The sequence below is a fragment of the Amphiprion ocellaris genome, chromosome 18 (assembly GCF_022539595.1).
Source record: "Amphiprion ocellaris isolate individual 3 ecotype Okinawa chromosome 18, ASM2253959v1, whole genome shotgun sequence".
Classification (NCBI taxonomy): domain Eukaryota; kingdom Metazoa; phylum Chordata; class Actinopteri; family Pomacentridae; genus Amphiprion; species Amphiprion ocellaris.
The window spans coordinates 26,854,430-26,867,625 of NC_072783.1; the positions used below are offsets into that span (position 1 = coordinate 26,854,430).

Here is a 13,196-nt window from a genome sequence, read left to right on the forward strand (position 1 = left end):
CGCAGCTGCATCATCTGTCTATTGTTTTGCTATAATATACCCCTGTTATACATTCTACTATTTTAAGATCCCTGTCAGGAGCAGAAAAGTGTTCATGATAACTTACAATACATAATTACTCATAATTCAATTCACAATGTGGCAACATGTAACAAGAACGTACAGATGATATCCTTTCATTATTTAGCAAACACTACACTGGCGGTGAAGGATAAAAGGCATAACATACAAAAGAGTACTATACAAACAAAGAGTGACAAGTATTCTGGTGAGATGAGCCTAGAGCCAGAAGTAGTGTGCATGATAACTGTCTTCCATTCAGTTAAGTGTTGGGTTGAATATGAAAAGGCTGTTGTAGGAGTATGTTTTGTTCAGCTTATTAAAACTCCTCTTGGTCAAACACACATCCAGCTCTCACGCTTTTCTGCCTATTTCTTGCATTGTTTTAATTCCTGATTCCATTTGAATATAAAGATAACAGCACGATCTCTAGGTTTAAACTAATCTACACTGATGTCCAGGCAGTAGTCTGTGTTTTTTAGCCATGCATTCAATATGATTCTATGGATTAAAATGTTGCTCTTTCAGTCGCTCCATTTTGGTCTTGTCTGAAATCCCATTGGATAGATTGTCCAGTGAAATTTTGTAAAAGCATTTATGGTTCCCAGAGGATGATTCCAAAAAACTGTGGTGATTCTTTGTGCCAACAGTAGTTTGGAAAATTGGCCTCTGAATGAAATAAGCTTGGGCAAACCTAAGCTTCCATGTAGCTCCATTATCAAAGCAAAATGTGAATTTCTCAAATACTTATATGTTAAGAACTTTGAGTGTTTTGACAAAAATATGGCAAATTATGAGGACAAAAATATTTAAATCTGAATACAAACTGGCACTGTATTGAACCATCAAAAACAAATGTAGAAAATACATGATCTGTCATTTCTGGGACACGCTAACAACCATGAGAAATGTCAGGGTAAGCTTGTTATCATGCTGATGTTAGTATGTACAGTAGTGAAAAAAAGCTTACATACACTTGTAAAGACCGTGCATATTGTGGCAATCTTGAATTTTCAGTGACTGCTATAGCTCTTAATTTTCTATGCTGGAATGAACGAAACACGTGTCTTTGTCCCAAAAAACATTCGTGCATGTTGGTTCTTGTGGATGATTATCTCCACATTCTTCGGGAAAACCTCAAATCATCAGCCAGAAGGAGTCTTGGATGGAGTTAAGTGATCCAACAAGACAATGACCAAAAACATGGTAAAGGAATGGTTAAATCAGGCAAGAATTAAGGTTTTAGACTGGTTTTAACTCCTGACTTTAACCCCATTGAGAACCTGTGGACTGTGCTGAAGAAACAAGTCTGTGTGAGTCAACAAATTTAGTTGGACTGCACCGATTCTGTCAAGATGGGTGGTCAAGGACACAGCCAGAAACTTGGAGATGGCTACTGAAAGCATCTAGTTGAGGTGAAAATGACCAAGGGATGTTTAACCAAATATTACCATTGCTGTTTGCACATTCTTTTTGAAGCAGTGGATTTTGTCATATTTCCAAAGTACCTGTCATCGATGAAAAAACAACATGCATGATTGTTTTTTGTGACAGAGTGTGTTTTAATGATTCCATGACAATAAATTCAGAGTTACGGGAGTCACTGGAAACTCAGGACCACCATGACATACATGTTCTTTGCAAGTCTATGTAAATCTTTGTTCACAAATGTAGTTTGTATTCATGGTGCAATGCAATGCATAGCCCTGAGAGCTATGAGTGTTGCTGAAGAAGAACTGGTATCTGTCTGTACATATACAGCGAGACTTAATGAAGAGTGTCTGCAGTGGGTGGGCGGCTGACTTCCACCAAAGATAGGCAGAGTCGTGAAAACTCAGCAGTGTAGGCCGGTGGGGTGGCGATTAACGGCAGCTCTGAAGTTACCGAGATGGCAATCATGCAATGAAGTAGATAAAAAAAGAGGAGAATGGAGCTGCTGTTTGTACAGATTGGTGGTCAGAAGCAGTGTGAATATGTTTTTAAATCCAGAAAAAGGGGTTAAAAAAAATCTTCTTCTGCATTTTTATCATCAACTTTGAATAGAACGTCTGATGAGTAGTCAGTAATGTATTCTACATCTGTTTAATAGATGTATTTTTGTATATTTTAATATAATGTATTTTCCTTTCACTGTGTGAGAATGACTGAGCTGAGCCAGAAAACAGTCCTTGAAGGAGGGCTGAAAAACAAAAGCAAGAAATTCTCTTGAAATGGAATTGCAGATGGAATGACCTGCTTAGCCTGCTGGAACTGGTTATGTGGAGGGAAATGAATGGATGGATGAATGTGTCAGCATTGAAGAACGGTCTGTGTGCACCTATTGCTATTCTGCTGTGGGTGGAAATACGTTCCTGTTTCTTTGTATGTCTTTACCCCAGTCAGTCAAAATCATATTAGGCATGCAGCAATGGAGTTCCTGCAAAATCACCTCTGGGGGAATTTGTTTTGGTGGAACATTTGTGCATATAGAAGTGAGCACCTTCATTAAAATGGCTAATTCACTGAAAGAACCAAGCGGACCTGCCTGCCATTTTCAGCAAGGTGACTAGCACTGTGATTGTTGCTTTTTCCAAAGTAAATGAGAAAACAGTAATGCTTGAATAGCAAAAGGGGAAAAGAATATTACATGAAATGCTGCTGGAAATGGCAGGCACCTACCTGCAACAGCACATTTGGTGAGTCAGACTAAAAATGTGTTAAGAACATGTCCAATGTTCAGGATTCTTTTTTTTTTTTTTTTTTAAAGGCTTTTTGCTGTCTACAACGGGGAGAAAGTAGCTCAAGGGACATTCAGATTTGTTAATGAAGAGTTATTGGAGTCTTAATTCATTCTGTTTTGTTAATGAAATGAGTAAGAAACCACATTTTCAGAGATTTGAGAACTGATAGGACTGATTATAGAGTTGAATCTATGAAATCAAGTCTTTCAATACTCAGCCTTGTTTTATCATCCTGTTTAATAAAGCTTTAAGTCTGTTGTTTTTAGACTTTCATAGTAAATGACTCCTTAAGTGTTTCACCTTTTTCTCCTGCTGTTTTTTTTTCTTTTTTGCATTTAGCCACACTTTAATCTGTGATTAAAACTTTCTACTGTGTCTCTCTGCTTCCTGAATCTTCCACCTGCCTGCAGTCTGATTGCAGCAATGAGAATCAGCTGCCGTAATTGACTCAACACCAATCACCTGTTTGCAATTCCACCTCCCAGCATATAAGCCAGCTCTGTCATTCACTCTCTGCTCCACCATGAGCTCTGATGGCCTGCATCAACTCGTGACCACCAGAGCTTCTTGGACACGATGCTGCCCTTGTACCCCTGCCGGTTCCTGTTTGGGTTTCCTACCTACCCCTTCAGCTGAGTTTCTTCCTGTTGTAAGTATCCAGTTTTGATGGATTAGTTTAGGTTCTTCATTTATGGTTTTCTTAAATTTCCCCTCTGTTGTTAGTTTAGAGTCTTTATTGAATTTTGTAGTCTTGTCTGTTTTCCTAATTTTGCTTGTCCGCTTTCAGCCCTTCCTCCCTGACTGTTCCACCTGCCTGCAGTCTGATTGCAGCAATGAGAATCAGCTGCCATAATTGGCTCACACCAGTCACCTGTTTGCAATTCCACCTCCCAGCATATAAGCCAGCTCTGTCATTCACTCCCTGCTCCACCATGGATGCGCACATCCTGCATCAACTCGTGACCACCAGAGCTTCTTGGACACGATGCTGCCCTTGTACCCCTGCTGGTTCCTGTTTGGGTTTCCTACCTACCCCTTCAGCTGAGTTTCTTCCTGTTGTAAGTATCCAGTTTTGATGGATTAGTTTAGGTTCTTCATTTATGGTTTTCTTAAATTTCCTCTCTGTTGTTAGTTAAGAGTCTTTATTGAATTTTGTAGTCTTGTCTGTTTTCCTAATTAGATTTTGCTTTCAGCCCTTCCTCCCTGACTGTTCCACCTGCCTGCAGTCTGATTGCAGCAATGAGAATCAGCTGCCATAATTGGCTCACACCAGTCACCTGTTTGCAATTCCACCTCCCAGCATATAAGCCAGCTCTGTCATTCACTCTCTGCTCCACCATGAGCTCTGATGGCCTGCATCAACTCGTGACCACCGGAGCTTCTTGGACACGATGCTGCCCTTGTACCCCTGCCGGTTCCTGTTTGGGTTTCCTACCTACCCCTTCAGTTGAGTTTCTTCCTATTGTAAGTATCCAGTTTTGATGGATTAGTTTAGGTTTTTATTTATGGTTTTCTTAAATTTCCCCTCTGTTGTTAGTTTAGAGCCTTTGTTGAATTTTGTAGTCTTGTCTGTTTTCCTAATTAGATTTTGCTTTCAGCCCTTCCTCCCTGACTGTTCCACCTGCCTGCAGTCTGATTGCAGCAATGAGAATCAGCTGCCATAATTGGCTCACCACCAGTCACCTGTTTGCAATTCCACCTCCCAGCATATAAGCCAGCTCTGTCATTCACTCTCTGCTCCACCATGAGCTCTGATGGCCTGCATCAACTCGTGACCACCAGAGCTTCTTGGACACGATGCTGCCCTTGTACCCCTGCCGGTTCCTGTTTGGGTTTCCTACCTACCCCTTCAGCTGAGTTTCTTCCTGTTGTAAGTATCCAGTTTTGATGGATTAGTTTAGGTTCTTCATTTATGGTTTTCTTAAATTTGCCCTCTGTGAGTTTAGAGTCTTTGTTGAATTTTGTAGTCTTGTCTGTTTTCCTAATTAGATTTTGCTTGTCTGCTTTCAGCCCTTCCTCCCTGACTGTTCCACCTGCCTGCAGTCTGATTGCAGCAATGAGAATCAGCTGCCGTAATTGGCTCACCACCAGTCACCTGTTTGCAATTCCACCTCCCAGCATATAAGCCAGCTCTGTCATTCACTCCCTGCTCCACCATGAATGCGCACATCCTGCATCAACTCGTGACCACCAGAGCTTCTTGGACACGATGCTGCCCTTGTACCCCTGCTGGTTCCTGTTTGGGTTTCCTACCTACCCCTTCAGCTGAGTTTCTTCCTATTGTAAGTATCCAGTTTTGATGGATTAGTTTAGGTTCTTCATTTATGGTTTTCTTAAATTTCCCCTCTGTTAGTTTAAAGTCTTTATTGAATTTTGTAGTCTTGTCTGTTTTCCTAATTAGATTTTGCTTGTCAGCTTTCAGCCCTTCCTCCCTGACTGTTCCACCTGCCTGCAGTCTGATTGCAGCAATGAGAATCAGCTGCCATAATTGGCTCACCACCAGTCACCTGTTTGCAATTCCACCTCCCAGCATATAAGCCAGCTCTGTCATTCACTCCCTGCTCCACCATGGATGCGCACATCCTGCATCAACTCGTGACCACCAGAGCTTCTTGGACACGATGCTGCCCTTGTACCCCTGCCGGTTCCTGTTTGGGTTTCCTGCCTACCCCTTCAGCTGAGTTTCTTCCCATTGTAAGTGTTCAGTTTTGATGGCTTAGTTTAGGTTCTTCATTTATGGCTTTCTTAAATTTACCCTCTGTGAGTTTAGAGTCTTTGAATTTTGTAGTCTTGTCTGTTTTCCTAATTAGATTTTGCTTGTCAGCTTTCAGCCCTTCCTCCCTGACTGTTCCTAGTTCATCCTTAGCTTGTATCCATAGGTTTTTTTTTTTTTAATTTTAAAGTCCTTTTTCTGTTAAAACCAGTTTGTCTGCTTCTGTGCTTGCATCTGGGTTACCAGTTATTTATTGATGCACTTTCTGCTAAAAACAAGATAAAGCATGAAGGCACTTTCATTCTTGAGGTATACTTACAAGATGCCTGCAATGTTGCATGACACAACAGCTGAGGTGATTAAAAATGTCGCATCTATTTTGTGTAGACTCTGTCCTCACATTAGTTTATATCATGGTCAAAGGTTGAGCTGCTGACATGTTGCATACACTGACATTGCATGAAAACACAAAGAAATGAAATATCCAGTTGAAGTGAATGTATAAATCCTCATAAATGTTTAAAACCCACACAGGTGAATTTCCTCATGGATAAAATGCAATGCTTCATATATATGCACTAGTGTGTGGCTTTCAGCTTTCTATACTTTAACACATTTTTTGTGATATTTTTCTCCCCCAGACCATCTGCTACAAAGCATTACTGGGTAACAGATACACCTAATGAAGATCAGAAATATTCAAGCAGAAACCTTCAGCTTCCATGAAGATTGAAATCATTCTGCCAAGAAGACCCAACAACCTTCAAAGACAAATTGAAAATGGGTAAGAAATGAAAGTACACACTGTTTAGTCTAGACCATAATTTGTGCCAATGTCTGTGCTTTTAGATTCTATCAAGATGGGAAAAATAAACATTGATAAAAGTGTAGTCTGGGTAAAATACACCACCTGCTTAAGCATGACTGGCTGGATTTTTAACTGACCTGCTGATAAATGTTTCAAAGGTGAACACGGACCTTTCTGGAGGATGTTGCACAAGGAGTTTTGTCATTGTTGCCACAGTCTGGTTTCGACACCATTCCACTTGACTCGACTCCACTCGACTCCATTCCACTCGACTCCATTCCACTCCACTCGACTCGACTCCATTCCACTCGACTCCATTCCACTTGACTCCATTCCATTCCACTTGACTCCATTCCACTCCACTTGACTCATTCCAATCGACTCGACTCCATTCCAATCGACTCGACTCCATTCCACTCGACTCGACTCCATTCCACTCGACTCGACTCCATTCCACTTTACTCCATTCCACTCCACTTGACTCCACTTGACTCCATTCCACTCCACTTGACTCGACTCGACTCCACTCGACTCGACTCGACTCCATTCCACTCGACTCGACTCAACTCCATTCCACTTGACTCGACTCCATTCCACTCGACTCCATTCCACTCGACTCCATTCCACTCGACTCCATTCCACTCGACTCCAATCCACTCCATTCCACTTGACTTGACTCCTTTCCACTTGACTCCATTTGACTGCATTGATTGCCTTTTGTATTTATAGATTATTGTGAGAAATTGAAAGAATTGATTGTTTTTTATGTTTTGTACAAGTTTGTTGTCAATAAAAACAAAAACCTTTATTGAAAAAAATTGTTTGGATTGTAAACCATTGTCACAGGAAGAACCTCTGTCGCTGCAACTTGATGCTCTGTTATTGTTGCAGGAAGAACCTCAGTCGCTGCAACTTGATTCTCTGTTATTGTTGCAGGAAGAACGTTGGGCGCTGCAACTTGGTTCTCTGTTATTGTTGCAGGAAGAATGTCAGTCGCTGCAACTTGGTTCTCTGTTGTTGCAGGAAGAATGTCAGTTGCTGCAAGTTGTTGCTCTGTTATTGTTGCAGGAAGAACCTCAGTTGCTGCAACTTGATGCTCTGTTATTGTTGCAGGAAGAACCTCAGTCGCTGCAACTTGATTCTCTGTTATTGTCGCAGGAAGAATGTTGGGTGCTGCAACTTGGTTCTCTGTTCTTGTTGCAGGAAGAATGTCAGTTGCTGCAAGTTGTTGCTCTGTTATTGTTGCAGGAAGAAGTGCTGCGGAGCGCTGCGTCACCCTGCGGAGCGCTGCGTCACCCTGCGGAGCGCTGCGTCACCCTGCGGAGCGCTGCCTCAACTCAACTCAACTCAACTCAACTCAACTCAACTCAACTCAACTCAACTCAACTCAACTCAACTCAACTCAACTCAACTCAACTCAACTCAACTCAACTCAACTCAACTCAACTCAACTCAACTCAACTCAACTCAACTCAACTCAACTCAACTCAACTCAACTCAACTCAACTCAACTCAACTCAACTCAACTCAACTCAACTCAACTCAACTCAACTCAACTCAACTCAACTCAACTCAACTCAACTCAACTCAACTCAACTCAACTCAACTCAACTCAACTCAACTCAACTCAACTCAACTCAACTCAACTCAACTCAACTCAACTCAACTCAACTCAACTCAACTCAACTCAACTCAACTCAACTCAACTCAACTCAACTCAACTCAACTCAACTCAACTCAACTCAACTCAACTCAACTCAACTCAACTCAACTCAACTCAACTCAACTCAACTCAACTCAACTCAACTCAACTCAACTCAACTCAACTCAACTCAACTCAACTCAACTCAACTCAACTCAACTCAACTCAACTCAACTCAACTCAACTCAACTCAACTCAACTCAACTCAACTCAACTCAACTCAACTCAACTCAACTCAACTCAACTCAACTCAACTCAACTCAACTCAACTCAACTCAACTCAACTCAACTCAACTCAACTCAACTCAACTCAACTCAACTCAACTCAACTCAACTCAACTCAACTCAACTCAACTCAACTCAACTCAACTCAACTCAACTCAACTCAACTCAACTCAACTCAACTCAACTCAACTCAACTCAACTCAACTCAACTCAACTCAACTCAACTCAACTCAACTCAACTCAACTCAACTCAACTCAACTCAACTCAACTCAACTCAACTCAACTCAACTCAACTCAACTCAACTCAACTCAACTCAACTCAACTCAACTCAACTCAACTCAACTCAACTCAACTCAACTCAACTCAACTCAACTCAACTCAACTCAACTCAACTCAACTCAACTCAACTCAACTCAACTCAACTCAACTCAACTCAACTCAACTCAACTCAACTCAACTCAACTCAACTCAACTCAACTCAACTCAACTCAACTCAACTCAACTCAACTCAACTCAACTCAACTCAACTCAACTCAACTCAACTCAACTCAACTCAACTCAACTCAACTCAACTCAACTCAACTCAACTCAACTCAACTCAACTCAACTCAACTCAACTCAACTCAACTCAACTCAACTCAACTCAACTCAACTCAACTCAACTCAACTCAACTCAACTCAACTCAACTCAACTCAACTCAACTCAACTCAACTCAACTCAACTCAACTCAACTCAACTCAACTCAACTCAACTCAACTCAACTCAACTCAACTCAACTCAACTCAACTCAACTCAACTCAACTCAACTCAACTCAACTCAACTCAACTCAACTCAACTCAACTCAACTCAACTCAACTCAACTCAACTCAACTCAACTCAACTCAACTCAACTCAACTCAACTCAACTCAACTCAACTCAACTCAACTCAACTCAACTCAACTCAACTCAACTCAACTCAACTCAACTCAACTCAACTCAACTCAACTCAACTCAACTCAACTCAACTCAACTCAACTCAACTCAACTCAACTCAACTCAACTCAACTCAACTCAACTCAACTCAACTCAACTCAACTCAACTCAACTCAACTCAACTCAACTCAACTCAACTCAACTCAACTCAACTCAACTCAGACCGACAAATTCTTCAATAGAAACTCTATAGTAAACTAAATGAGAAATTGACAAAAATACTGGTCAGGTCTCCTTCTTTAAATCAAAATACCATTACTTACATTCAATAAGAACAATTTAAACCACACAACAGATGGAACCAAACTAACACACTCTGTAACACAAACATTTATGCACATAGAAACAAAAATGAACTGCACCAAACTTATTTGACTACAAATTTGAATAATAACTTTATCTACTAGCCAACCACACTTACTATAATATTATTCATGATTGTCACAAACAATTTATTAGAAACAATTGCTAACTAACATCCAAACAAATTTCATAAGCACAATGTAAATGTCACAAACATATAATACCTGTAAACCATTTGTATGAATATGTCCTATTTGCACACAATTGCATTCCTCTGATAACATGCACACAATCTCTACCATAACCCAGTAAAATCCCTTCATATAACTTTATCATTTTTTTGCATAAATAAAAGTGTAACTGACACACTTACAATTTAATACTCTAAACATGGACTATGAAAAACAACACCACTGCAACACAGACTTCATAGCACACAACAAACTCAAAAAACTTTTCCTATACTTTCATGTCATGACCATTAAAACTGTCTTTCATATTAAAACTTTCCACAATCTAACCATTTAAAATCATTACCTAATTTCAAACACTAAACTAATTTTGTTCTTTTTGACAAACAACTAATCTGCAGTACAATTAATACCACTAGTTAATTGACAAACAAGGTCTCTTCCCATCACACTCAAAAGTGTTCCTACAAGAATCACATACAATGTTCCACATCTAATCCTGCTTTTGAAACATAAGCTTGATCAAAAATTAATTTACTTATGGGGTGCCTGAAACTCCTACAACAACCATTTTAGAACTAGGAATGCAAACATTATCAGTGAAACATACAGCAGAAAATATACCTCCTTTATCAATTAATATCTCCAATTTAATTACATAATAATGCACAGCATTTCAAAAGATATTGTAGAAAAATATTGATAGGTACAACTTGTAATATACTTTAATCATTTCACCAATTGATCTTGTTCCATTTATCCTGCTATCTATTTACTCTATAAATGTTAAAAACAAATTAAATATTTGTATAATACCCTTAAACTACAGACATTAAAAGTTTAACACTATTTTATTTACTAGAGATGCATTAATTTACTTAATATAGTTAACTTTTGAAATTTTAGTTTCTCAGTATTGAGCACACCAATACCAAACCATTACATGCTGAAGTTATATCACAGAAAAAATCCTTTTTATTTTAAATAATAATTTTGAAATGATCCCTTTCCTTTTTACTACTGATCATATTAGATTTTCAATACAAGAATATTAAACTCTACTGCTTACACAGTTAAAAACATTCCATTCTACTGACTAACTCCTTACTACTCTGCAATCTTTGGCCCAGTGTCTCATTCTCCTATATTTCCAGCATTGTCTGCATTTCTACTCTGTTCAGGAAACACCCTTCTGACAAAAACAACACTGAGGCTGATCTATGAACTGAAACATATATTTAACCTTTACACATCATTCAATGGAAAACCACCATCCTTGTACATTTCCATCAACACATGCATTAACTCTATCCACATACTACTATACCATGACTGATTCAACACTCTATACCTCTAAAAAATCTCATGACATACACTCCCTACAACTAACCCAAACACCACTGCATTGTTGTCATTCATATCACAACCCATTCCTAACTCCCACATTTCCTCAAACCATTCATTAAATATTCACAGAGGCTCATCATCATCCTACACACAAACATCAACCCCATAAAGTTTAACAATAGAGCATGCATGTGTAAATACTGCCTTTTTAACCTTCTCTGTTAACCATGTCTGCACATCGAGGTTGTCAAGTCACTGGACATTCTCAGTGGGAAGTAGATCAAAAGATTCCTCAACCACAGACCACTCTGTTCCAAAACACACACTGCAACAATAACTTCATTCTTCATTCTGGAACCACAACATTATACAATATAGCTGTAACCCACAACCAATCAAGATATTTCATCAGACTAGTAAAAGGATCTCATACACTAAACACTATATCCCTGGCCTCCACCGAGCTCCAAACCTGACACACAGCTGCGTTAACAATCATGCATTTAGGGAAAGCTGCATTAGTTTTACAAAGCTCTGACTCCTCCATCTGATCACTTTGAAGACAAACACATGAAGAACATGCAGACTGTTAAACCTTTTTCATCAACTCATCATTACTCTGTCCTTTTTCTACATCACCATTTCCTCAAACTGAGCCTGATCCCGAGTCAGGTTCTGTGTTAAATCCAGATTCAACCTCTTTATTCTTTATCTTACTCCATTCTCCCTGAAAAACAGCAATGATCTTAAGTTTCTCATCTGTGTTCTTAGCTCTGACTAATGACTGAATTCCTACTACACTGACCACCATAAATGCATGAAATTTAACTTTACCTGTGAATGCATCAGACTTAGATTCAGATTGTTCTTTATGAAAATTATTAATTGATTTCACATTTGAACAACGACTCACCTGATTTGGACCGATGACAACCCATGGTTAATGTCTTTCACTCAACAATACACATTCATAGATAAGTGTAATATGACTGTGCAATAATGTAGAGAGATATGGGCAACAGCAACAAAGAGATATTTGCAATATAATCATGTATAAATGTTAATTAATTAGTGGTTGGTAGCTGCCTCAACATCTCAACTTCTGTCTGTTATGTCCACTAAGTGTTATCATTTTATTTTTATTTATATATATATATATATATATATATATATATATATATATATATATATATATATATATATATATATATATATATGTTTTTGTTCAGTTATGGTCTTATGATGTTCCCTAATTTTGATCTGCCAGTGAGACTTTACACAGAAATTAGCTGTATGACTACAACCTATTGTATTTACATGAAAATGCACATTAATACAAATTGTACCATTTCAAAAACAAATGAAGAAATGAAATGAAATGCACACACACAGAAACAAAACCACAATGAAGACAAACAGCAGGCACATAGCCATCACTCTCAACTACATCTAAACTCTTATGTGTGTCAATTTTCAATTATGATCAGGGAAAATTTCAGTTTGATCTCTAAACAGCTTGTTTCAGTGTATGTCACTTTAAATATAACTGCTGTCCACACCCACTTCAGGAAGAAAACTCTCTCTGCATCTATGATCAACCACGCAGAGCAAAACAGTTGACCAACCTGCACACTGCTGAGCCATGAATCAGTGCAAGATCAGGGCTTTCAGTCACTCCTAACTTTCTCTCTGAACAATTATCTTACCTTGAAATAATTGCTGAATTCATTGTCCATCTGTTCATGTTAACTCATCACTGCACTGGGGTTGTTAGATAACATTGCAGTCATAAAATCAGTGTTTTAACAAAACAGAACAGCAGTTTGAAAACTTGCCAGTGAACTTTTTCACACTTTTCCACAGTCTGACAACAGAAAAACTGAATAATAGCTAAATAAAAACAGATTTATCAGGAACTGGACTGCATTAAAATGCATATATGCATGAGCAGAGGAGAAGCTAACATCTACAGATAGTTTTTAGGGTTAAAAATGTCAATTAAAACACATTTTTCTGGTAAGATGTTTTTTTTTCTCTTGTTCCTCCACGTAGAACTACAGCCAGATAAAACTACATGTGTGGTCAGGTGCAGTGTCTCTTCTCTCTGCATTAATTTCATTTTTCAGCTGTTCATACAATACATAATTATA

General features: G+C 38.8%; 1 long non-coding RNA gene across 1 annotated transcript; it reads left to right on the plus strand.

Moving 5' to 3' along the window:
• Positions 1–3,997: 3,997 nt before the first annotated feature.
• LOC129347463 (uncharacterized) lies at positions 3,998–6,618 on the plus strand. Its single transcript, XR_008599576.1, has 5 exons — positions 3,998–4,244; positions 4,379–4,650; positions 4,791–5,062; positions 5,196–5,474; positions 6,135–6,618. It is a non-coding gene; the product is annotated as an uncharacterized LOC129347463 (long non-coding RNA).
• The last annotated feature ends 6,578 nt before the right edge of the window (positions 6,619–13,196 follow it).